Here is a 27,959-nt window from a genome sequence, read left to right on the forward strand (position 1 = left end):
TCTGACTTACTTCACTCAGTATGACACTCTCTAGGTGCATCCATATTGCTGCAAATGGCATTATTTCACTCTTTTTAATGGCTGAGTAACATTCCATTGTACATATGTACCACATCTTCTTTATTCTTTCATCTTTTGATTGACCCCCATTCATTCTGACCTGTGCCAAGGACTATGGGAGCTGAGAGAAAAGTGAAAAAATGCTTTAGGGGTCTTGAGGCATATGTCACTTTGGAACTGCTGACCAATTCACTTGGCATGGATTCTCCTGGATTTCCAGCCATGGCTTAGGTTTAGTGGTTTCCCAGGAAGAAGTAAGTTTCCTATGAAGTGAATCATCTCGTGTCATGGAGGATGTTCCTGACCTCAGCTTCTGATTAGCTCACTGAGACTTCACTACACAGAAGGGCGGTGGAGACTGACATCACCGTAGCCCACGGTTTATTTACTTTGAGGGGTATCTTTCAAAGGGACATTGGGACCAAAAGTGGCATCATGACTCCCGGAAACCCTGAGTAGTGACTTGGCATCTTAGGAATCTGTCTGCCGTGCTTTGCGGAAGGGTCTGGAGAACATAAGCGATGGTTATTAATGTGAAAGTGTAACCCTACTTACTCTCCTTCTAATAAATGCCCCACAGTCCAAGTAAAGGCACTTAAACTCCTTGGATATCTCGACATATTGCTTCAAATCAATTTGCTTTTATTGGTCTAATTCTATCAACTTTGGAAGTTGGAGGCACTGTGTGCAGAGTTGCAATGCTTTGACAAGTATTTTCAAGTCCTTGATGTTTTACTTTTTCTATTCCCACTTTTTTTTCCCTCCAAGTGGAGCCTAATATCTTCCAGCCCCAGGCTTGCGGGTCCATGTTCATCTCTGTGTCTGACCCCATAATATTTACTTATAACATTCATAAAAATAGCTTGCGTGCCAAAAGCGGCTAGCTGCAGGAAAGTGATAAAATATAAAAATATTTAATCAGCCAGTGGGAATTCCCTTACATGTAAAATCAAAGGCTCCCTCAGAGAGCCCACCGTGACCTTGGAAGGCCGGCAGATTCAAGCCACATTGAAGGGCGACAGCGGGAGGGGACGCCTGCCGAGAACCCTCTGGGGTCATGGCCCTCCCAGGGCTTCCAGGAAACACAGCCTAAAAGAGGTTTCGGCTGTATTGTCAAGGGGCTTGGGGGCAGGTATGTCAAAACAGCACGAGGCTTTTCCATGGAGATTTTGTAGCTTGTCATGTCTCCCCTGGGACCATCCTACCTACTCTGCTCCTCTCCATTTCGACCTGCAGGACTTAGCCTGTTTCTCTAAAAGCAGTGCCATGAACATTTTTTCTTTCTTTTTTTCTGTTCTGATTTCCCCCCAGCTTTATTGAGATGCAATTGACATATAACATAATGTAAGTTTAAGGTGTACCGTGTGATGTTTGGTATGCGTTGTTGTTGTTCAGTTGCTCCATCGTATCCAATTCTGTGACCCCCATGGGCTGCAGCACGCCAGGCTTCCCTGTCCTTCACCATCTCCCAGAGCCTGCTCAAACTCATGTCCATTGAGTCGGTGATGCCATCCAACCATCTCATCCTCTGCCGCCCCCTACTCCTCCAGTCCTCAATCTTTCCCAGCATCAGGGTCTTTTCCAACGAGTTGGCTCTTCGCGTCACGTGGCCAAAGTGTTGGAGCTTCACCGTCGGCATCAGTCCCTCCAGCGAACGTTCAGGGTTGATAGGCACAGATACTGCAAAACGTTGACCACAATAAGGTTAGGAAACACATCTTTCACCTAGCGTTTGTGGAGGGTTTTGAGGGAAGAGGTGCTGCAGGAGTGGTATAGACAGTGACGTGATGGGAAAAATACCCCAGGGTGAGCACTGACAGCTCTGGATTCCAGCCTTCACTCTGCTGCTATGTATCTTGGCTAAGTCATGGCACATCTCTGGAAGTTGGATACATTTGTGGTTTTCAGCCTTAGCGGTTCCAGGAAGTACTTCTCACTTACAGACGGGCTGATACAAAGCAGCTGGGTTTCTAGCCCCTCCTCATTCCCACGTCAATCAGTTCTGCATTATCTATATTACATTTTGGATTGCATATAATATTTAATTCACAAAAAAATGCATCTTACTGTTGAAAAGTTTAAAAACCACTAAATTAAAAAGGGATTCCTCGAAAAAAAAAAAGAAAAAAAAAAAAGGGATTCCTATTCCATATAAACATCATTTGGGGCTCAGTAATATTGTTGTTCAGTCGCTCAGTCATTTTCAACTCTTTGCAACCCCATGGACTGCAGCACACCAGGCTTCCCTGTCCTTCACCATCTCCCAGAGTTTGCTCAAATTCATGTCCATTGAGTCGGTGACGCCATCAAACCATCTCATCCTCTGTCATCACCTTCTCCTCCCGCCATCAATCTTTTCCAGCATCAGGGTCTTTCCCAAACTCCCATTTCCCTCTCCTTAGCACTGCCAAGTAAAAGTTGGTCACAACTGGCTTGGAACTGTCAGGACATCAGCACCAGGACAGGGTCCACTTGAGGGGTGAGGTTGGATGCCACCCTGCTTCTGCAGAGGATGGTGCAATCCTGCCAGGTACAAGCTGAGTCAGTTGGCAGAATGCCTTTCTCTCCTTTGGAGTTACTTTCTATAAGAATGGTACCAAGGCAGTGTGCTGAGTCCTGGTAGTCTGCCAAAGGGGTTTTTGTTTTTTTAACTGAAATAGGTCCCTACTCAGGACTCAGGGACTCCTGGAGGATTGCGGACCCACATGAGTGACAGGCACTATGATAAGAGAATCAGAATCAGAATCGCTCTGATGCTTTGCTATGGACTTGTCCTGAGATGCTCTTTCCCAGTTGGCTGCTCAAGACTTTGGGCAAACAGATTCCTGGGAAATCTACCGAAGGAGCTGATCCAAATCCCAGCGTGAATGCCACCAGCCCAGCTACATTTGTTAAACTTTCCTCTTTGCTTCAAAGTCCTCATTTCAAGCCGCACAGAATGGTTGCAAATCATTCCATTAACAGATCATTTTGTCACTCACTTTCCATCTATCATGCTAGATGTCCCGCCTAAGTTTTGTCCTTGATTCAATGCCTGTCAACAAGATAACACTGACTCAAAATTCTATTACCAATTCAAATTAAAGGTAACAGAAGCAGGTTTTGCTGGGCCAGGCATCAGGAACTTTGCAATCCAACTGCTTAATATTACTTTAATCCTTACATCAAAGCACAGTTTTTATTAACACGTTATTGTTTGTTCTTCCATATCTTCTCTATATGTACATAATATTTTTATAGCAGTAAGATCATACAATGCACAGTTTTTAAATCTGCTGTTTTGACTTTAAACACCATAGCCTGAACATCTGCTCATGTTAATCAATATTCTTCTACAATGTAATTTTAATGGCTACATAAAATAGATAATTAATTTAACTCAATTCTCCTAAAGTTGGAAAACTATTCAGATTGTAACTACTCAGATGTTATAGTTTTTTATCATAAAAATCCCCAGATGATCATACTTATACCTTCATTCCCACTCTTGTAGTCAGAATTCCAGTGGCAGGGGGAGTATTTTAATAAATATTAAATATTTGTAATAAATATTGCCAAATTTCTCTCTAGTAAAATGAACCTTGCCTTAATTTTAAATTCTTTCTGCTGTAGGAAGAGAGAACATTGTGTCAAATGTGAGCTAACCATCTATATTTCTTCTTTGGACAACCCCACTCATGTCTTTTGCCATTTTCCTTTTGATGCATTTGCTTATTAACCATTGATTTCTGAGAACTCATTATATATTAAGCATCTTAACCTTCTATTTGGTATGTATGCAACAAATATTTTTCCCAGTGCTCAGAGCCTAAAAATGTTGCTTAGGTTATTAAGGCTAAAAATGATAAAAAAACTATTGATGGTTTTTTAAACTGCATTTGTTTCTGGTATGCTTTAAAAGGTGCTTCTGCACTCCTAAGATTATATATAAATTTTTTACTTCAAATATTTGAGTTGTTTCCATTTAATACTGAAATCATTAATTAATCTAGAAAAATCTAATATTTTTCTAAGTAATTCTCTCTTCTTAATACACATTGGCATTTTATTCAAAGAACAAACAATTTATGAATACCTTTTATACAGATAGATTTATTTATTTATGTGTCTGCTATGATGCCTAAATCTGTCCCTAAGTTTGAAAGCAATTCAGAAACAATCACTGTGTTTTGGTAGCCTTAATTATTTATTCCAAGAGGCATAGTTTGAAAATTCTGAGATGTATGTTAAAGTTAGTTTTGCATCCAATAATGATTTTCCTTATTTTGTTAGGTGCTTATCAGAATTTTAATTTGCTCTTCTAGGTTACATTTTAAACTTAAAGTGAATAGAAGCTGTTTTACCAGTTCCCCAGTCTCATAGCTTGATAGGTTAGTTAGAAAATGTCAAGTTAGAAAATGTCAAGAGTGGCCAAAAAACAGCAGAGCATGATACAGAAGTAACTCTCTTTTCTTTTAATTAATTTTTTATTGTTATTGTAAAAGTGTGATTAAACAAGCAACAACAGGTCTACTAGCACAGTGAATGCACGTGAAACTGAGGCATATGAGAAGAGTACTTCTTTCCAGAATAAGATGTGACCCAAAGAATTAAAGGTCACCAAAGAACCCATGAAAGTAAGGGACTGAATAACCTAGGTTAGGCAGCATTTGATTCATCATTGAAACCAACAACTCCTCCATCAACCTCATTCTGCAAAGATGTAAGAATTGGAGGAAGACTTCTGACAGAAAATAGTAATTCAGTGCATCCCAAACTGATTCACTCACTTGGAAATATGAATCTAAAATGAATCTATTGCTGGGCATTGAATGAACTGATGTAATGTGGCCAGGTTCCAGAGAACATTAGCTCCTGTCTTCAAAGACACAAGACTAGACACTGACTTAGTATTTTCAATAAAGGAATCCAGCTTGAGTTACTCAGTGTGAGTCCCATGAGATTAGAGTCACCTGAACTCAAGTATCAAGTACACGTCTGCTTGTTCAGTGTCATCTCTTCAGTGGCAACCCTCTCCAGCATACACTTTCCTGGAGAATCCCATGGACAGGGAGCCTGACAGGCGACAGTCCATGGGGTCACAAAGGGTCAGACACAAGTGAGCATGCACACACACACATATATATTTTGATAGGTTAAATAATGCCTACCACCCATTATGGCAACCAAAGGGTTGCCATTCCCTTCTCCAGGGGATCTTGCAGTCCCAGGGATCGAACCCATGTTTCCTTAGTCTCCTGCATTGGCAGGCAGATTCCTTACCACTGAGCCACCTGGGAAGCACATATATATATATATATATATATATATATATATATATATATGTATGTATGTATGTATGTATATATATATATATATATTCAGATAAAGAGACAAAAATTTCCTGGCCTCCATAAAAGACATCTGCATTCTAATCCTTACACCCTGTGAATGTAACCTAATACAGCAAAAAAAAAAAAAAAAAAGAACTTAGTAAATATGACTTAAGGATTTTGAGATGGGGAGCTTAATATGGGTTTTCTGAGTGGCCCTTGTGCAACCACAAGTTTCCATGTAGGAGAGCGGCAGAGGCATACCAGACCATAGAAGAGGAGAAGGCAATGTGACCACAGAGGTAGGGATTAGAGTGATGTGGCCACAAGACAAGGCAAGCCGGCCATCAGAAGCTGGAAGAGGCCAGGAACAGACTCCTCTAGAGCTCCTGGAAGCAGCATAGCCCTGATGACAGTTCGATCCCAACCTAGTGAAATTGATTTTGGACTTCTGGCCTCTAGAACTGCAAGACAATAGATATTTTAAGCACCCCAGGTTTTGGTAATTAATTACAGCAGCACAAGAAGCCAATACATGCTTGTTAACACAAATGTGTGTGTCTAATATATCCATTTATCTACCAGATGTCTCTATGTAAAGAGCTACAAGTTTCTTTCTTAATCTTTCTCATCTTTTGTTCTTTTTTTAAGATTTTTTTTAATGTGGATCATTTTAAAGTCCTTATTGAATTTGTTACAATATTGCTTCTGTCTTATATTTTGTTTTTTTGGCCACAAGTCACATGGCATCTTAGTCCCCCAACAAGGGATTGAACCCACACCCCCTGCATTGGAAGGTGAAGTCTTAACCACTGGACCACCAGGGAAGTCCCTTTTTCTCATCTTTGGAAATGGCACAACCATCTTCTACTTACTCAGGTTGAAAACTGGGAATCATCTCTCAAATTGATTTCCTTCATCCCAACCTCACTCACAATTCCAAACAATCATCAGTATCTTCTGGTTCTACCTCCAAAATACATCCTGAATCTGGCCACTTCTCTATTACCATTACCATCACCTTAAGCCAGCATCATCTCTTGCCTGAAGCACTAAAGCAGCTTCCAAACGAATCTCCCATTCCCTGTCTTGTCCCCAGTAATCTGCTTCCCCCAGAGTAGTCAAGAGAAACTTTTTAAAAAATATAAGTCAGTCTGAATCACACTCTAAGTAAACCTTCCAATGGTTCCTATGGCTCTGCTTTGTTAAATCATATGATGTCCTGTGGTCACAAACCGCACACAATCTGCCCCACATCTTCCCTTGGCTCTTGCCTGTGTCCCAGGTCCATTGGTCCTCTTTCTACTCCTTCAACAGGCCCTGCTCATTTTGACTTCAGAGTGCTTGCAGTAAGCTTTTCTCTGCTTGGATCAACTTTCCCTAGCTTTGCGTAGCTGGGTCCTCTCATCCTTTGTATCTAAGTTCCAAAGAATCCTGATCTGAGCCCCCAACTAGAGCAGTCCCTCACCCCTCCCCCACCCCACTATCCTTTATTATGTCACCTTGTCCAATTCCTTTAGAAATTATTTGATAGTTCTTTTGCCCATCTATTGGCTGTATTCCAATACACTCCACTCCACTCCCCACTCCCCACTAGAGTGTAAGCTCCTTGAAAGCAAGGGCTCTGTCTGCCATGTAAAACACTCTTTCACCTTCATCTCAAACAATGGCTTGCTTCTAGTAAATGCCCAATGAATATTTGTTGAACAAATGAATAAAATGACTCAAGAACATAAAGTCTTAAAACAAGATGGTTGTTCAGATCAAGTCTGAAATACAAATGGTTGATTCACTATGTAGTCACTGTCACCAGTCTAAAGCTATTTTTTTTAAGATTTTTTTTATGTGCACCATTTTTAAAGTCTTTATTGAACTTGTTACAATACTGCTTCTGTCACATTTTGGTTTCTTAGTGGAGAGGCATGTTGGATTCCTGGTTCTACAACCAGGAATCATACCCACACCCACTGCCTAGTAAAGCGAAGTCTTAGCCACTGGATCGCTACAGATGTCCCCAGTCTAAAGCTATTCTTGTTTAGAAGTTGCTTAGCATATCTCTTCCGTTCAGTGGAGAGCTTAAGTGGAAAGGGGGCTAAATATGGGTGTCTAGAAGCTGTATCAGTCTCATTTGTGCCCTGAAATTAAAAAAGAAAAAAAAAAAAAAAGAGGAAGAAGTGGCAGGAAGAGGAGGAGGCGGAGGAAGGAGGCGACAGAAGGGGAAATACATACTCTTTTTCTGCATTCTTAGTTTTCTGTAAAGTTTACTTTGAAAAATTCCAGTCTCGCCTCTCAGCTGAATGGTGAGAAACAGGGTGTTCAACACAACTGATAATCAAGTAAGGAAACTGGCAAGTAATATAGTGATCAATTGTTTGGTGGCTTCTGAGAGAGGAAGGAAAGTATTCAGGATGATGTCAACACATAATAAGTGTTCATAAATATTACCTGCTTTTATAATTATTGGTCATTGTTCAAGAACCAAAGGCAGCAGTGCAAACCTGATGTCAAGCCACTTGCTGACAAATTCAGTCATTCGTCTCTGACCAGGAGCCTCCTGTCTTTCGCCCACATCCTGAAACTGTGGCAGGCTAACTTGCTAGTTTGCAAGAAGGGTAAAAATCTCAGACCCTTCAGAGTTGATGATAACCCCTAGAGTCCCTGTTCCATGTAAGTATAGATACACCCCTTAATTCCTTATGGATTCACGATGTTCTGATGCTGGCAGCTTGCTTCAATTACCGCTTCTCTGTAGCCATGTGGCATCCACACCACTGCACAGGGCTTTCTCCCATAATCTAGTCACAAACTTCCAACACCTGCTCAAGATTTTCAGGCAGGTCAAGCTCCAGACCAGTCCTACCCAAGCTCCTCCACAGTATCATCATATTAACCAAATACATTATAACCTAATCATTAACCACATTAATAATGAGGATTACCTGGCATCAGATATCAGTGGCTTCCCAGGTGGTGCTAGTGATAAAGGATCTACCTGCCAACGCAGGAGACTCAAGAGACAAAGGTTCAATCCCTGGGTCAGGAAGATCCCCTGGAGAAGGGAATGTCACCCCACTCCAGTATTCTTGCCTGGAAAACTCCATGGAGGGAGGAGTCTCACACGCTACAGTCCATGGAGTCACAAAAAAATCAGACACGACTTGAGCATGCCCATACATACACAGAGAGATATCAGTATTTGGTTGACAAATGTCCACATTTGACACTTTAGTGCCACGGGTGGTTTTGTTAAGAAAGGGCAGGAAACCAAGCTCTATCTCTGACCATAGCATTCTGATTTGTCAAACCATTCTTGAAATGTGACAGAACTCAAAAATAGACATCAAGTCAGGGCCGGCCTCTGGGGCCACCCGGATAGCATGGAAAATGCAATCCAGTGATGGTAATTGAATCAAGAAGAGGGAACACTGCCATCATGATTGTGCCAGACACATTCCAGACTCTGCACAGAGAGTCTCCCGGACTGCTGGATGGACATCATACAAGCAGCCCTGTCATCATGTGAGTGTGTGCCTGCTGTGAGCTCAGTCATGTTCAACTCCGACTCTGTGACCCCAAGGACTGTAGCCTGCCAGGCTCCTCTGTCCATGGAATTCTCCAGGCAAGAATACTGGTCATGCCCTCCTCCAGGGGATCTTCCTGACCCAGGGATCAAACATGGGTCTCCTGCATTGCAGGCAGATTCTTTATCACTTGAGCCACCTGAGAAGTGCTTGTGTGCAAACTGCTTAACCATTAATGTTGGGACAATGATAGCTTTTATATTAATACTCATGAAGCTTATGTGTCCAAATGAAATTGCCACTCTCGGAAGCAACCTAGATGCCCATCAGCAGATGAATGGATAAGGAAGCTGTGGTACATATACACCATGGAATATTACTCAGCCATTAAAAAGAATTCATTTGAACCAGTCCTAATGAGATGGATGAAGCTGGAGCCCATTATACAGAGTGAAGTAAGCCAGAAAGATAAAGAACATTACAGCATACTAACACATATATATGGAATTTAGAAAGGTGATAACGATAACCCTATATGCAAAACAGAAAAAGAGACACAGAAATACAGAACAGACTTTTGAACTCTGTGGGAGAATGTGAGGGTGGGATATTTCAAAAGAACAGCATGTATACTATCTATGGTGAAACAGATCACCAGCCCAGGTGGGATGCATGAGACAAGTGCTCGGGCCTGGTGCACTGGGAAGACCCAGAGGAATCGGGTGGAGAGGGAGGGGGGAGGGGGGATCGGGATTGGGAATACATGTAAATCCATGGCTGATTCATATCAATGTATGACAAAACCCACTGGAAAAAAAAATAATAATAAAATAGTAAATTCAGCTAAAAAAAAAAAAAAAAAGAAAAAAAAGAAATTGCCACTCTCTCAGAGTTGGCTTCACATCTAATAGCCATACTTATCAAAAAGATAAAGATTAAATTAATTACAATTATAAAAAATAATGCCACATTCTGATGCCTCACCTTGTAAGTTACAAAGGACTTTTCACATTAGCTCATGTCATCCTCACAACTCTTTGAGACAAGTACTCTCTGCTCCATTTTATAACTTTTTTTTAAAAAGGTTTGCAGGTTAAGATTTATGCACTTTAATATATGTGAGTGTTCTTAGTCACTCAGTCTTGTCCGACTCTTTGTGAGCCCATGGACTGTAGCCCACCAGGTTCCTCTGTCCATGGGATTCTCCAGGCAAGAATACTGGAGTAGGTTGCCATTCCCTTCTCCAGAGGATTTTCCCAGCCCAGGGATTGAACCTGGGTCTACTGCATTGTGAACAGATTCTTTATCATATGAGCTACAGGGAAGTTCCTTAATGTACGTGCATTTTGCATCAAAAATAAAAAACTGTCAGCCAATATCCAACCTAGTTAACAATATGTATGCTGAAGTATTTAGGGAAAAGGATACTAATCTTTGCAAAAGAACCCTGAAATCCATCAAAAAATGGAACAGATTAATGGATAGATATACATGAATAGGTATGTGATGAGAAAGTTTGGTAAAGGTTCATGGCAAAGTCTAGATAATGGGATTATGGGTATTCACAGTAAATGTTTTTCAGCTTTGCCTTTGGGTTGAAATTTTTTTTATAATAAGTGTTTTAGGATTGCTGGATTCAGAGTCCAGAGTGCTGCAGACACAGCAGGGGAAGGAGAGGGAAGGGTGACTTGAAAGCAGAGCACTGACACATGTATTAATACACGACCATGTGTAAAATAGACAGCTAGTGGGAAGCATCTGCAGAGCAAGCGGAGCTCAGCTCGGAGCTCTGTGATGACCTAGAGGGGTGATTCACTTTACTGTACAGCGCAAACCAACAAACACTGTAAAGCAATTATCTTCCAATTAAAAAGCCCAAAAGAAAATGTTTTGGGGGAAAATGGAGGCTTAGAGAGATGAAACCTGCCTTTAGGTTACAGTCTGAGGCTGGGCTCAGAGCCAAATCCAGTTGATCTGATCCTAGTTCCCATGGGTAACAGGAATACTTAAGAAAATCATTATTATTCAGTGTTTAAAGGAAGACTACAGTACAGGTAAGTACTGAATTTGTGTTCAGTAAGAGCTATGCAAAACCAGGAGAAGCTCTACCATAGAAGGGACGCTATTTCAGTATGGAGATTGCCTTTTTAAACCTGCCTTGATCCAGGCTTGCCCGCTTCCTGGCAGTCCCTTTGGGGTGTTTGACATTTCTGGTAATGATGCTGCCTCAAGCAGCACTGCCTCCCCTCTGAAGGGAGTACGTTCAGAACTGAAGACACTTCTTCACCTGCTCTCAATGAGGAGAAAACTCTGCCCTTTTAAAAGATCCAAATGTCGCCTGAAGCCCAGTTAGGTAGATGACATTCAATGTTGACAGTATTATCTCTTTGTAAAGCTACCCGGTGAATACAAAGCATAAAAGGAAAATTTTTGTTTGGCTGGTTTTGTTTTTGTTTGATTAAACAGAGCTAGACCTCTAAACTAACAATACTGTTTTTCTTGTATGCCACAAAAGGTATCTCTGAGAACCAACTCATGGTTCCCTGGGGGAAGGGATAGTTAGGGAGTTTGGGATGGACATGTACACGTGGCTGTATTTAAAATGGATAACCAACAAGGACCTACTGTATAGCACAGGGAATTCTGCTCAGTGCTGTGTGGCAGTCTGGATGGGAGGGGAGGTGAGGGAAGAATGGATACATGTACATGTGTGGCTGAGTCCCTTTGCCGTCCACCTGAAACTATCACAACACTGTTAATCGGCTATACTCCAACCTAAAAAGTTTTTTTAAAAAATTAAAAATAAAAATTACCAAAAAAATATCTCTGAAACCTACGCTGTGCCGGTATTTGGGGCTATGGCAGCATCTCATCTGTGACAGAACTTCCCAACTTTATAATAACAACATATTTAACATCTATCTCCTCCAATAGCCCGAAAACTTCCAGGGGATCCCGGAAGCTGTCTTACTCCCCTAACACAGGGTCTGTGGTTATATTTACAAGAAGAACAAATAGAAAAATTAGTTAAAGAATGACTAAGTAAATGAATGGGTTGATTAGGTTAACTAAGTTGAAAAACTGTGATCTTTTGACTGTATCTGGCCCAATATTTCTATTGGAATTTAATTTTTTTCAGTATCATATCCCATGTGTTATGCTATGCAACCATTAAAAAGTAGCAAAACCACATAAAAAGGGAAAAGGTTTTCTATGAATTTCTTTGTTTTTAAATATCCATGACTAATTTGGGGTTAAAGTAAAGTGAAGTAAAGTCACTCAGTCATGTCCGACTCTTTGCAATCCCATGGACTGTAACCTACCAGGCTCCTCTGTCCATGGGATTTTCCAGGCAAGAGTACTGAGGTGGGTTGCCATTCCCTTCTTCAGGGGATCTTCCCGACCCAGGGATCGAACCCAGGTCTCCTGCACTGTAGGCAGACGCTTTACCATCTGAGCCACCAGGGAAGCCCTACAATTTGGGGTTACCATCCCTGAATTTTCGAAGTGTGCAATTACACCGTTTATGAACAGAATTCTTGTTTGTTTTTCTTCCTTATTCTTCACTACTAGTTACTAACAGGACATCTCACATACAGAGACAAGCACCACTGGCAAGCAGAGCCCTTTAGGTCTTTCAACTTTCTCACCAAACACAATGGTAACTCTTGGGTTAAGTACACAAGATTTACTGTGTCCACAAATAAACATTTTATTAACATAAATTTAGTTTTATTAGTAAATGGATGTGAATATAAATGGATTTCTTCTCATTGTCTTCTAAGCTAGTAAAGCACTGGATCATGTTCTTGACTACTGGGATGAAGCAAAACAGTAGGGATAATAATACCTACTGTCCAGGTTGTGTGGGGATTACAGAAAACGCAGACCATCTGGCAGTACAGGTTACATGGCCTACGAGCCCCATCCCCTTCCAGGACTCTGTCCTGCTCTAGACCACTGAACACGGCTCCTTCTGCTCACAGTCCCTGCCCCTGCTCACATGTTGCGTGTGGATCTCACTTCCTGGTTGAGCATGTCCAGTTCCTCATCTTCCTTCATCCCTGGCTCCCAGTGGGCTTTCCTGACTGACTACTGCTCCGGCCAGTCTGAGATGCAGCTCCTCCCCATCCTTGCACACCCACCCTTCCCTCCAGTGGGTGTCCCAGACCTCTCCCCTCCAAGACCCCTCTGTGCTGCTGCCGCTTGACACCAGGGCCCAGGAACCCTTAGGATCAACAGTAAAAAACAGAAAGTACTAGTTACAGCAACACATGGAAGAACTTTTAAAAAACATGAATAACTCCTTGACAGCAATTATCAGGCAATCCCCAAAGTACACAGGGCTTCCCTGGTGGCTCAGAAGATAAAGACTCTGCCTGCAATGCAGGAGACCCAGGTTCGATCCCTGGGTCAGGAAGATCCCTGGAGAAGGGAATGGCTACCCACTCCAGTATTCTTGCCTGGAGAATTCCATGGACAGGGATGCCTGGTGGGCTACAGTCCATGGGGATCACAAAGAGTTGGACATGACTGAACGACTAACACATACTCATGCAAAGTACACAGCCTAACTGGACACCATTTTCCAAGAACCAAGCCAGACCTGAGGTGCCTGAAAGCTTAATTCTACTTGTAATTCTCGGTGGCATTTTAGCAAATTTCTCCAGAGCCCTGTGTTTCACAAAAGCATATAATGAAGACACTTCACTAGCAAACGTAGTTTATCTATACAGTGCAGATAAATGTTCACCCACTATTTCTAGGCAAGAGCTTGGTAATCTGTTTCCTTTATCATCATAGCTGCCGAAATGTTCAGGTAAAAGTTTGTACAATGTGGGAGAAAAGCCAGTCTTCACTCGCTGAGGTTTCTAATATAACCATTTTACATCCTTTACAGTTTATGTCTTATTTTATTTTTGTGCTATCATATAAAAGCAGTCACATGGGGGTCTTGATTATATGTGTACTGTAGATACAGTTTTTAAAAAAAAAAGAAAAAGTAATTTCTTTTTTCTTCTCTCTCTGTAGAAAGTACAGCAAGGTCTTTGGGGTCTGAGTTCTGAAATTTTGCCTTTGGGGCACTTGGCAGTTATTTCCTGTTTCAAGGACTAGAGCTCTAAATAATTCCTTCCCCTAATCTCTGTTTGGAAATGCTTAGCACTTTGGGAGAAGGAAACAAGGAGATGAGCATGAAATAGGAGGGTGACTGGGGATTTGAGTTTTAATGAGAGGATGAGGACAAGGACAGGAGATGCCATGTTTCCAGGGCCTCGGGACTGGGAGACAAGACAGGGGACAATGAGAGGTGGACACATGTAAACGCGTGAAGACACCAGCGATCCCTCCTGCAGCCCAAAGATCGTAGGACCTTGGAAAAGGGGTAATTGTGTGTACACCAAGGGTCTTGGTGCTAAAAACAACAGGAAGCATTTCCATGGTTGTTATTGTTGTTCAGTGGCTAAGTTGTGTCCAACTTTGAGACCCTCCCCAGACTGCAGCATGCCAGGCTTCCCTGTGCTTCACTATCTCTTGGAGTGTGCTCCAATTTATGTACATTGAGTCGGTAACGCTATCTAACTATCTCATCCTCTCTCACTCCCTTCTCCTCCTGCCTTCAGTCTTTCCCAGCATCAGGGTCTTTTCCAATGAGTTGGCTCTTGGCATCAGGTGGCCAAAGTGCTGGAGCTTCAGCTGTAGCATCAGTCCTTCCAATGAATATTCAGGGTTGACTTCCTTTAGGATTGACTGGTTGGATCTCCTTGCAGTCCAAGGGACTCTCAAGAGACTTCCCCAGCACTATAATTCGATAGTCTTGTTCAAGACTGAAATAAAAGAACAAGCCACTGTAAGGGTAATCTCTGAGATCCTCCTTAAACATCTGGACTGTGCAGACAGCTGCACAGGCAGACTACTTCTGAAGCTGATTGTAACAGTCACCAACTCCATCAACTAAGAACAAGTATCTTCCCTGTATTGCTGGGGCAAAGAGCTGGTTTAATGATGGTGGGGAAGATACCCACATTAATATTTGATTTTGTATGTCTTACAAAATCTTGCTCAAAAATTTTGTTTGATATTGGGGGGGGGGGATCGCAGGGAAGGGAATCAAGATCCCTTTTTTCCAAACGGCTAAGTGGTTCACACTTACATAATTGGATTTGATCTTTTATTATATCCATGCAATATGGCATAAACTAGCACACGATCCTTTTAGGAAATATACAAGTTAAAAATAATTAAAGGAGAAGTGTGTTTAAATGCTTTGCCTTTATTTCAGCTTATGAGGCTTAGTTTATATATATAGATATAATCTATAGTCCAATCTATTGATCTAGGACAAAATTCCACAAAATTCCACTCAGCCTTGAAGTTTACTTTGTCAGCAAAGGAATAATAAAATTTTTTATTTCCACCCCTATCTTTTTCCATCCTAACCTTTTCATCCTTAACCTTTTCCATCCATAACTTCCATCCCTCAGTCTTTTTACTTCTAATTTTTTTTCCAATTATCCCTTTGACTTTTTTAGCTCACTGTTAATAACTTTAACTCTCTAGCTTAATACCCAAGCTTCAGAGTTTATATCTGAGATAAGGCATATGTCATTTCTTTCACTCTGTAGTAGCTCTCCCCCAAGAAGAAAAGACAGAAGAAAACTTTGTTCGTCTGTATTTGTTCTGTATTGTTTCTTCTAGACTTGTTCCTTGTTCTTTCAGTTAATTGATTTGTATGAGAATTTTGTATTGAGAAATATCCAAACCAGGCAAATTTCTAGAATTCATGTTGGATCAAGGCTCAGGTAAGCAAAATTAAGCTTATCAAGTGCTGCAATTGAAATTATTGGGATCATTATGGAGTTTACAAAAGTCAGTCTCATCAGACCTCCTGGTATGGTTTGAATGGAAAAGCCAACTTAGCAAAGGTTTCCCAGTGAGGTCCCCAAGGATGCCATAACGTTAGCAAATTAAGTGAATTCATCAGTATTCAGGGTCTGGTCCCGAGCCCTGTAGGTTTAGAAACCCAGTGAATCAGAATATTGAGAGTAGATTCTGCTCTCTGGAAAGACTCACATTAACTGGATTCCCAGTTACTGATGTATAATAACTAGAATGGCAATTTAGTAGCCTACAATGAAACATAAAGTAAAGAATCAGACAAGATCTTCTTGCTTGTTCATTTGCTCTCCTGTAGACAAATCTACAAGGAAAGACAGATTATTATCACGAGAAGATGAAAGTCAAACACAGGGAGCAAGTTAAAGGATACCCACTGATGCTGCCAACAAGCCATTCACCTCTGCTGGACCCTGTCCCTGACACTGGACTTGGCACTTCTCTCTAGTCCCCAGGCTTATGTTGGAAACCTTAGCCAGCGTGCAAGTGACATTCTTTTCTCTGAACTCACAGGTAAAATCAGCATCTTTCTTTCTTTTTTAAATTCTGATTTTTATATACTGTTTACTTTAAGCAAGGAATTCAGAGGGAAAATAAATTTTAGCAGACATACACTTAAAAGTCATTGCAAATACCTAACAAGCTAAAATTTGTTTTCTAAAAGGCACTGAGCCATGATGCATGCTTGGGCATCCCAGTACAATGGGATCCAAGTACCATGGTGGGACCAGAAGTCTAGAACCCACTAGAGCCTAGAGGAGACACAGAATTAACACTGCAGTTTAATAACTGGCTGTCCCTCATGTCTGAGGCATACCCTGTTCTTCTGACTTTTGATATACTTGTTGTCATCTTGGGCTAAATTTCTTCTCACTCTTGCTTCACAGGTCTCTGTTGTACAGCTTCCCAATGAACTTGCTTACTGAGCAATATCCATTTAACTGTCCCTTTTGCATTTCTTTCGACCAGTTTTGTCCCTGGTTTATTATTTGCACCTCCTGAGCTTTATTTCCATAGCACCTGACCTCTGGATGCCAACACCTTTATCCTGCATTGTCCACCTGCCATTTTAGAATTTTACAAAACCGATTGATGGCAATAGTTTTTATTGAACTCCCTCATGCTCTACTGTTATTAAAGCAGTAACATTTATACTCAACCACATATTTATAATTTTCAACTGCTAAAGGAATAGTTTTTGCTCAATTTAAAGCCTTAGAAATTTCAACTACGACTTTTCACAGGTTTAACATAATAATTATAAGCCTAATAACAGGCGATTTATGAAATCTGACCTTTCCTGAAAGTGACAACTTTTAACTTTCTAATAAATAAGTAAATTAATTAATCTAATAAATCAAAAACATTAGTTTTGAGACCCATTGAAAACAACTGTTGGTGGAACATAAAGGAGGCTGAGAATTACCACACAAAGCATTCAATTGTAGAATATTTCTTTGTTTCATTACTTTGTCAATTTTACTACAGAGACAAAAATAAAAGCAGAATCTATATAATCCCATGAGAAAAACACTAGATGCTGTCCACGTGCATCTGTGTGACATATTTTAAAGTGTTCATTATCAAATAACCAATATATCCACTAGCTTCCCAGGTGGCACAGTCATAAAGAATTCACCTGCCAATGCAAGAGATGCAAGAGACTCAGGTTAAATCCCTGGAGGAGGAAATGACAACCCAGTGCAGTATCCTGGCCAGGGAAATCCCATGGACAGACGAGCCTGGTGATCTATGGTCCATGGGGTCACAGAGGGTCTTGGGCACGACTGAGAGTCTGAGCACACAGAGGGATCCACTAGCTCATATTTTTTTAATAAACTGCAGTTTTCAAAAGTATGTGAGGCCCTAATGACTTTATCATAAAATTATTAAAAGTCTTGAAACTCTTAAGTGAAAGTAAGCATACCCCAATTCACCAATGTCAGATGGAACAGGTCATTTGTCTGATCTTTTTTGTGATGTTAAGTGAAGACGAGTTGAGATTCAGGCAGAATTTGGAAAGAATTCTCACCCAGTTAGAAGGCAGCAGCTCTGGCAGGCTCCCATCTAGGGCACACATACTTTCATTGGATGTGTGGTTATCTTAAATACAGTTTCCTTCAGATTTTAACCCGAGAGCCACACACATCTCTGAAGCTGACATATTAGATGGATTTGTTGCTTGGATAATTTATAAACTTTGGAGGAGCCATCTTAGTTATGTTCAGCTTCATGGGGTAAGAAGACGGCAGAAAGAGAACTTTATCATTGATCCTGTGTTTATCACCAGCACATCTGTACTGGATTCTTTCGTTTGGTCCCGCGGACCCACTCTCCATCTGTTTTCTTTGGTTCTGTATCAGGAAATTGAAAGGACTGAACCGACATCAGTAGGCTCCCACTCTCTCTGGCTTCCAGTTGGGTCTGACCCTTGGGAGGCAAGCTAGGGAGATCAGAAAGGAGAGTGGAGTTTCTGCTGGTCCCCGGCTCCCTCCCTCCAGCCCTATTGGACTGCCTGCTCCACAGACCCGCTGGGTCTCCAGGGACTGTAACCGCTCCCTCCTGGCGCCCCCTTCAGGCCTGGGCGGTAAAAGCTCGGGAAGTCGCTAATCTTGGTTAAATTTCTGCTCCCTGACAACAACTTTGCATGCAGTCCTCTATCTCTTCTGATTGACCCGTCTGAGGGTCTCGTCCATTTCTTCCTGTAACCCTGACTGATGAAAATTTTATCTACATTGTGTCACACAAACCATCTTCATGGGGTCTCTTCTAAATTGTTGAAACTAGGATTGCATTATTAAGAATTAGACTGAAACTGTGGATGCTACCATAAAGAGTTAACACTCCTTTTTCTAAAGTGCAGGAATTTAGAGAGAAATGCCAATTGCCTAAAGACATCAGTTCTTCTTCATCCAAACTGTAATTAGACTTTGAATAATCTTCTTTGACATATAAAATCATGTCTTTTTAACGAAAAGAAGTCTTAGATTGAGTGCTTTAGACGTCAATAGGAGTAAAGAAGGGTTCTAAATTAAGACTTGAAACCTTTAAAACAGACAGGGGGAAGAGCCCAAAGTGTCATTCTGTTAACCAATTTTTTTTTTTTTTTTGCATTACTTCTCCTAATGCTGTTATTATTATTAATAATAATAGATAACAACTATTGAATGCTTAGCTTATATCAGTGACCTGTTTTGGGTGCTTAACATATATTAGCTCATTAAACACCCTCAACAAATCTGTGAGGTGAGAATTGGTATTATCATCCTCACTTTACAAAAGAGGAAATGAGATGTGGAGAATTAAATAACTTACTCAACATAGTGCTATAGGTGCCTTCGGTGGGTTTTAGACCATGCTAAACCATAGTTCTTGCCCAGAAGAATCACATGTACTGATACTTTTAAAAATTAAAAACCATTTCTATTACCACTCCTATATTGCTATCTGATTTCCAAATGTCCGTAGACCCAGACGAAATAATCATTGAGTCTTGCAATTCTTTTTTTAACAAGGAAGTTTGTTCCAAATCATAAATTTATTACCCTGAGAATTTCAGCAAAAGATGCTTACATTTCTGAACATTTCTTTCAAGAAATGCGTCCACATGTATTTTTTGTGTTGGGGCTATTGCCAGCACAATGGGAAAAAGTGAACTCTTAAACTTCATTTCAAAGTTAAATTAATGGGAATAGCTTAATGTGAAAAAATCATCTTGCTTAAAATTAATTTGGGCACTCTGTACGCGTGTGCTTAACAGTGGCAGTTTGTGAAACTTTTAGTCATGAAGCACGTTATATTATAAAAGTACTAAGAAAGAATATATTGAGAGTGTAAATCCTTAGAAAAGCTAAACTGTAAATACATGTCTTTTTAATATGCTTCTATGTTTTAACCTAGTTACTCGAGTTATAGTCAGTGGTCCAAAATCACTGATATTTCTGTGTAACTGTGGAAACATAATTAACTTTCCCTTTCAACCTATTTCAGGCAAATCATAAGCCAAAGATTTAACTTGAAAGCCAGATGATTACCAGCAGCTCAACTGCCTGGTGGTGAGATTAAAACTACACAATCAGAACTTAAGTTTCCAGGTACTGGTGGTGACTAAGACAAATTTTTCTGCCAAAAGAGTTCTTGCTACTAAAAACAAGTAAAAGATATTAAACACACACACACACAACACACACACAAGTTAGTATAAACATTCATTTTAAAATCATTGTTATATCGTCAAACTACTAAATATTATTGACAAATTTTGTTTTCATCCCAACATTTTGGTCACAGTGTAACTCTGAAGGTACTCACGTACAAATGCACTTATAATGACTATAGATGGAATAATGTGCTTAAAGAGACTAAGGCTAGAGTATTCGAGAGGATCTTAGGGATTATGTACTTCAGAAAGTGAAGTCAATAAAGATGAAATGATTAGCAAATTTATTAATGGAGTGCTGTTTTCCCCCATATTGGTAACTACAATTATTTCCTGGTTTTGTTCAAACTTTTTGAATTTTCTGGTCTTTGGGGCTTTTCACTAAAGAGAGATATTACTTGTGCTTGAAAATCCAAATCTGAATCAATACGTCCTGGTTGCAGGTAAGACATAAACTAATCATGTGCTCATGCTCAGATGTGTTCAACTCTTTGCGACCCCATGGACTGTAGCCCATCAGGCTCCTCTGTCCATGGGATTCTCCAAGCTAGAACACTGGAGTGGGTTATCATTTCCTTCTCCAGGTGATCTCCCCAACCCAGGGATTGAACTCTTGTCTCCTGCATTGGCAGGTGGGTTCTTTAGCACTATCGCCACCTGGGAAGACAAGCTAATCGTGTAAACTAATAAATGATCATTCTCACCAGCTTTCATCAGGCAAGTTTCCCGATTAATGATGTGTTCGTTGTTCTTCTCTATTTAACAACATTAGTTTCTTTTCCAACTTTGCACTAGAATATAATTAATGTTTATTCAGAGGTTCCAAATGTATGAACTCATTTATCCTAATAATGCCTCGGTGGGAAGAAAATGTTTCATTTCAACCATATTTCACCAAGAGACAGCCCAAGAGACAGAGCTAATGACTACCCAAGGTCAAGTCAAGGTCCACTGGCCAAATCTAGAGTCAGAATTTGTGGTCTCAGTTCCCAATTAATCTATGGGAACAGTACTAAGATTGTGACAATGGTACCAAGAATGTATCAGGATTAGATGATCAGAGTTGCCAATCTTTAACCCATGTCCTTTAACACTCATTAATGAGAAAAAAAATGTGAACTGAACTCTGCGTGGACTTGGGAAATCTTTATTGGATTCATGATTTAACAATTGAATCTTTAACTTAATTCATCAATCACTAATCTCTGAATATCCATTGGAATCCCTGAATATTCGTTGGAAGGACTAATGCTGAAGCTGAAGCTCCAATACTTCGGCCACCTGATGCAAAGAGCCAACTCATTGGAAAAAATCTTGATGCTGCAAAGACTGAGGATGAGATGGTTAAATAGCATCACCAACTCAATGGATGTGAGTTTGAGCAAACTCCGGGAGACAGCAAAAGACAGGAAAGCCTGGTGTACTACAGTTCGTGGGGTTGAGAAGAGTCGGACACAACTTGGCGAGTGAACAGCAACAACAAAAACAAATCTGTTTTCGGTGCTTTTGTTCTGTATCTTCACATTTTTTTCCAAAATAGATGGATAAACACTAAGTGCTAAATCCATTTTTATTTTTTTGGAAGAAAAAAAATGAATGCTTGACACAACTTAATGAAAAGCAAGTATAGAAAACATCCATAAAAATCACACAGTAAGTTAAACAACATTCCCACCAACATAAAGTTGCGGTTAACTGAAACAGAAGGAGCTTGCAGAGGGGGTTTAAATGTATATGCACAATGTCTTATTCCTTTAAAAAAAAAATTAGAGAGCAGAAACAAAAGAGCAAATCTACTCAATCTGATTGATGGGCTCTCTTGGTGTTTGTTGTATTATTTTGACATGTGAAATATTTAGTGTTTTAAAATTTTAGTAAAACAAAGTTTCTAAATTTCAGTAATGGGAAGATCACATCTAAAGGACAAAAATTCACAAAGTTCTAAAACATGTCTGCAGACCTGGTTAGAGAAAACAATGAAATAGAGTACTTTCAGAAAGAATAAAACTTAAAACACAATTTGTTTTACCTGTCTGTTTCAGTGATTTATCTCTGCCTCTGGAGTTCAGCATACCAGAAGTGTGTCCTCATCTAATATTTGTAACTTGAGGGCTTGATTGCTACCTTATTTATACTTATTCCATTCTTGGGTAATTCTTAGGCCTCCAGGTCTTTTGGGTGCTCCCAATTAACTTGAATCTGTTCAATATCCCTTAAAAAATGTGTACAAATAAGAAAAGGATATTTAGGAACCATGAGCCTAGCTATCTGCTACTGTCAGCATTTTGACTGTGATATTTGGGAATTTTTAATACACAGCTTAAAGAAGAAGGAAGAGAAAAAGGTACAAAAAGGAGAAGTAGGAAGGACAGAACAGGAGGTAGAGAAGGATGAAAGAGAAAATTAAAGAAGCAGATGGAAAAGGAAGGAAGGAAAAAGGAAGAGGAGAGGAGAGAAAGTCAGGGAATGGAAGGGTGACAAGAAGAATAATCATTAAAAAAAATTAGTTATTTTTGGAGGCCAGATCATTTTATGGTAGAAAAAAGAAGACTGAGAAAAACTTTCCAGTCTTCTTTGTATATGTGCCAGTGTATAAAGGACTATTCTATACAGAATTGCCTACAGTGTTATAAACAAATTTTTAAAATGTATGCCCACGTCCATCCAGTAGTTAAGACTCCACACTTCCACTTCAGGAGGTGCGAGTTTGATCCCTGGTCGGTGAAGTGAGGCCGAAAAACTTTTTTAAACACACGTGCTCTGATATTTTCACCACTTGGACTCTGCTTCCTAGTGTTAGTCACTCAGTTGTGTCCGACTCTTTGTGACCCCATGGACAGTAGCCCACCAGACTCCTGTGTCCATGGAACTCCCCAGGCAAGAATACTAGAGTGGATTGCCATTTCCTTCTCCAGGGGATCTTCCTGACCCAGGGATCGAACGTGGCTCTCCCGCACTCTTTACCCACTGACCCACTCTACTTCCTAGTAGAATGTAATACATGAAATCAGAATCCATCTCATTCTTTCTTCCCTTAGATAAGTGTGTAAAGAACTATTTCCTCAATTCCAGCAGGATTAGGAAATTAGCCAAAATTACTGATTGCTAAGAATACCATGCTGATAAAGTTAACATTTCAGAGCTGATAAAGTTAGGCTACGAGTCCCTTCTAAAATCCTGGCAGAGGACTCAGTAATGTGTTTACATGTCTTCTGTTTATGTAAAATTTGTAAAAGAGATTTTTGTATCCATTTTCTCTAAAAGGAACCCCGAAATTTGTCTGAGCTCCAGGCCCCACAAATTTGGATCTGTCATGGAGTAGGTTATTCAAGGAGACTGTCAAATCTGCTTTAGGAAATCTAAAGAAGAAAATTGTGCAAAATAGTTCTGGAAGCTCTTTATATGAGGTCCTGTCTGAGTACAAGGGGTGCTTAGAAACTTAGGGGACTTCTCAAAGTCTCTTCCAGACCCTGGAGACTAGGGCTATTTTTTTCAAGTCATGCAATCAAAAAGCTTATTTGTTATGAAGCAGTTTAAAATATAGGCTTATATTATTACTTACCTCTGTTGCTCTATTTCCCACATTTTGAAGATGGAAAGCTAGGCAGAGATGGACAGACAGACATAGATCTCCAGGACACTTTCAAGTGCCTTCTCCTTTTCTATAATAAATTGTGCAATGTTTCAGTCTTTGACATTTCACTCTAAAACCCCAACCAGAGAAAGCTTGTAATCCGTAAGGCTGTATCAGGTATCACAGCATTATGGTGGTACACAATACCTGGTAACACAATACCAGGACTACTATAATCCCAGATACCTGTGCTCAATGAGTGGGTGGTGATGAATAAAATGAAAGGTTAAATACTTTCATTTACTTGAATGCTAAAAATGGTGTTCTAAGCAAGTGAACTTACTATAAGCACAACAACCCTCAAACAATACTCTCATTAGCTACATCTTCAGGCTTAAAATAATTCACACAACTCTGGTGGGCATGGTTTTCAAGGAGAGGAAAGTAAAACCCAAAGGAAGCTGAGTTCTAGACCAGGGATGGCCAGAAAAAGGCATTAATCCAACTATTCCTCTTTGCTCTCCTGGGGCAGACATCAATAATCAATCACCAGATTCTTTTCCTACGTTCCAGGGAGCCATTACCAATTGATCCATGTGGACATGTGAAATAAAACTTAAGTGAATAAACCAGGTTTAGACTAAGAACAAAGAGTGTTCAGGAGACAACAAGGAAATAGAATTACTGTCCCTTTCCTACTCCTACCCACTCAAATCTGTCACTACTGCTTCTTATTATGATACCTCTTTTCATATGACTTCATTCTCACAAAGACTCTTCTTCCAGAAAGATAAGGCATTTATCCAGTTTATAAGTAAAACCCCTCTCTTTCCTGGTGACACGTTGAGATGATGACTGAGAACCCTGTCTTCATGCTTGACTCTTCACTCATGACCTCAGCAAACGTCTCCACTCACTCCCCTGGGGCCCATGCTCCAGGCGTGGACTCCTGCTTTCTCTGGCCCAACACACGGCTGGACACCATCTGTCTAAACACGGAATCCCTCAGCCCACATCCCCGCATTGCTCATGCTCTGCCTCTTCAACTGTCTGCGGCTTGGGCCTTGGCAAACACCAGAGGAAAACTATCCAGGGCTCTACCTGTGTTCTGAAGAGAGTTTAGCCATGGAAAAGGCAATATTTCATAACAAGTGGGCTTTTCATCTTCTTGGAGGAGGCGTCCCTTTCATCACATTCTGTTCTCAGAGCAACAGGCGAAGACACGGAGAAGGAAACTGATGACTTTGAGGGGGAATTAATTAAATAATAGCGATGGATGTGTAAATCTGTCTTTTAGCTTAGAAAGTGCTTATAGGAATTACTTGGCACCGCAAAATGGTGAGCAAGGAGTGGAGTTCCATGTTTCTCTCCTGTTCTTAAAGCTTCCCACAGCACAGGAGCCAGGGGTCACCACTCGTGGGCTATCTGGGGACACATTTTGTGACACTGTAAGCTTTTTTTTCACACCTGGAAGCCAGAATTTTGAGAAATACCTACTTGTTTCCATTTTAGTGACTTTAGGCTTACAAACAGAACAGTGATCTCTAACCAACTCAACTAACTCAATCACTCAAAAGTAGGCAGTGATTGGTCAGAGACCTTGCCCGCCCCTTCTAGCCACACCTCCATGCTAACAGTACACAAACCCTGGACATGAGTAGGAAGCTGGGTGAGGCTGAGGGTGAGGGATGCTGACTGGGGGAAATGGGATAAGGGTCTTCCAGACAAACTCCCTTCTCAACAATCTTGCTGACTATTTCATTTCTTCATCAATTTATTTAGTTAATGTGTATTTATTGCCTCCCTGACTCAGGGTTTCCCAGGTGGCTCAAGTGCTAAGGAATCTGCTTGCCAATGCAGGAGCCCCAGGAGATGCAATTTCAATCCCTGGGTTGGGAGGATCCCCTGGAGAAAAGCATGGCAACCCACTCCAGTACTCTTCCCTGGAGAATCCCATGGTCAGAGGAACCTGGTGGGCTACAGTCCCTGGGGTCACAAAGAGTTGCACATTACTGAAGCGACTGATCACTCAACTCAACTCACTAGTCAAGGCAGGGCCAGAGCTAAGTTCCAATTACTAAAATAAAAATAAGTCTGTAAATCAGGTGTAGACATTCTTGCTTCTTGATCTTGTAAAGTATATAGCAGGTAAGTACATACATATTCCTCACTCAACTCTGTGATACAAGTATTATTCTCATCTCTTGCCAAGTGACAAAACAGAGACTCCAAGAGGTTAAGCAGCTCAACCTATGTCTCAAGATTAAAATGTGGCCCAATGGATCTGAACCCAAGCCTGTCCTACCATACTGCCTCAACCATCACAATTGAGTGAAAGAAATGAACATATATATGCACGTCTGCCTGCTTAGTCACTCAGTTATGTCTGACTCTTTGCGACCCTATGAAAGGCTCCTCTGTCCATGGGATTCTCCAGGTAAGAATACTGAACTGGGTTACCATTTCTTTCTCCAGGGGATCTTCCTGACCCAGGGATCGAACCTATGTCTCCTGCACTGCAGGCAGATACCTTACCATCTGAGCCACCAGGGAAGCCCAAATATATATGAATGTATGTATATATATACATGTCAAGGCTATGGTTTTTCCAGTAGTCATGTATGGATGTGAGAGTTGGACTGTAAAGAAAGCTAAGAGCCAAAGAATTGATGCTTTTACCCTGTGGTGTTGGAAAAGACACTTTAGAGTCCCTTGGACTGCAAGGAGATCCAACCAGCCCATCCTAAAGGAAATCAGTCCTGAGTGTTGGAAGGACTGATGCTGAATCTGAAGCTCCAATACTTTGGCCACCTGATGTGAAGAACTGACTCATTTAAAAAGACCCTGATGCTGGGAAAGATTGAAGGCAGGAGGAGAAGGGGACGACAGAGGATGAGATGGCTGGATGGCATCACCAACTCAATGGACATGAGTTTGGGTAAACTCTGGAAGTTGGTGATGGACAGGGATGCCTGGCGTGCTGCAGTCCATGGGATTGCAAAGATTCGGACATGACTGAGTGACTGAACTGAACTGAATATATATACACAATTGCCTTCAAAGTGATTAATGCTATCATGCAGGTGTGGGTTATCGTGCTGTAGGAGAGTGTGGTTGAGAGTCACTTTCTGTTCAGGGACTTCTGACCCTCACTTGGTCCTTGTGAGAAGTAAAATATGGACGATTCCTAACATAGGAATCAGAAGCACTGTTTTCTTATTTTATAACAGCACATAGTTGTCAAAGCAGCCACACCTGCCCAGGTTAATGATCTGCACTATGGTTTCAGTCTTAGACCACTTCAGCTCAAATGTCACCTCCATTAGATGGCTGCTGTGAGAAACTTAAAAGGACTGTCAATCCAGGGAGCTCAACTGCATCAAAAAGCAAGTCACTCAAACAGAAATCTGGACTGAGTAACCATCACAATACCACTTTTACAAAGGCCATGGGAGAAGCAAGAGTATCCCCTATTGAAACTTACGAGAATATAGCTGATCAATACTTTATAAAGTCTGCCAGGACAAATATATAAATAATGTTTTAAAGAACTGAACTATAGTAATGAATTTTCTTGGCCATGCTCATTTTTAAAAATGCATCAACATAATAAGAAAAGGGGCTCGGGGACTACCCTGGGGGGTCCAGGGGCTAAGTCTCCAGGATGTCAATGCACTGGACCCAGGCTTCAATCCCTGGTCAGGGAAACACATCCCATGTGCTGCCACTCAAGATTCCACATGCTGCAAGGAAGATCAAAGATTCCAAGTGCCACAACGAAGACTCAACACAGCCAAAATAAATAAATAAATAAACTTTTTTTAAAAAAGAAAGGGAACTCATACAAATAAATGGTCAACTAAATCCTTTTACTATCATGTTATCATTAGAAAACTCCTAACTCTGGAAGGTCTCCTCATCACTTTGTTTTCTTTCCCATACGTGGAGGAAACTGATAGCCAAGTAGGTGTTTCATTGGGGACTAAGGTGAGACCTGTATATTGAGCACAGAACTCAGAAAGAGAAAAAAAAAGCAGTGTATTTCTGTGAAAGGGCAAGCACAATATAGCCATTCAGTTCAGCTCAGTTCAGTTCACTCAGCCGTGTCCGACTCTCCACGACCCCATGGACTGCAGCACGCCAGGCATCCCTGTCCATCACCAACTCCCAGAGTTTACTCAAACTCATGTCCATTGAGTCAGTGATGCCATCCAACCATCTCATCCTCTGCCGTCCCCTTCTCCTCCCACTTTCAATCTCTCCCAGCCTCAGGGTTTTTTCAAATGAGTCAGCTCTTCGAGTCAGGTGGCCAAAGTATTGAAGTTTCAGCTTCAACACCAGTCTTTCCAATGAATATTCAGGACTGATCTCCTTTAGGATGGACTGGTTGACTCTCCTTGCAGTCCAAAGGACTCTAAAGAGTCTTCTCCAACACCACA

At 40.8% G+C, this 27,959-nt stretch overlaps 2 long non-coding RNA genes across 3 annotated transcripts in view; one reads left to right on the plus strand and one right to left on the minus strand.

The window, feature by feature from the left end:
• The window catches only part of LOC122687030, a 132,257-nt gene that overhangs the window by 53,318 nt on the left and 50,980 nt on the right, over positions 1-27,959 (minus strand). The window lies entirely within an intron of this gene.
• LOC122687032 lies at positions 1,565-27,921 on the plus strand. The gene is made up of 3 exons (XR_006338996.1): positions 1,565-1,716; positions 13,287-13,292; positions 27,882-27,921. It is a non-coding gene; the product is annotated as an uncharacterized LOC122687032 (long non-coding RNA).

This window comes from Cervus elaphus, chromosome 30, assembly GCF_910594005.1.
Source record: "Cervus elaphus chromosome 30, mCerEla1.1, whole genome shotgun sequence".
Lineage (NCBI taxonomy): Eukaryota > Metazoa > Chordata > Mammalia > Artiodactyla > Cervidae > Cervus > Cervus elaphus.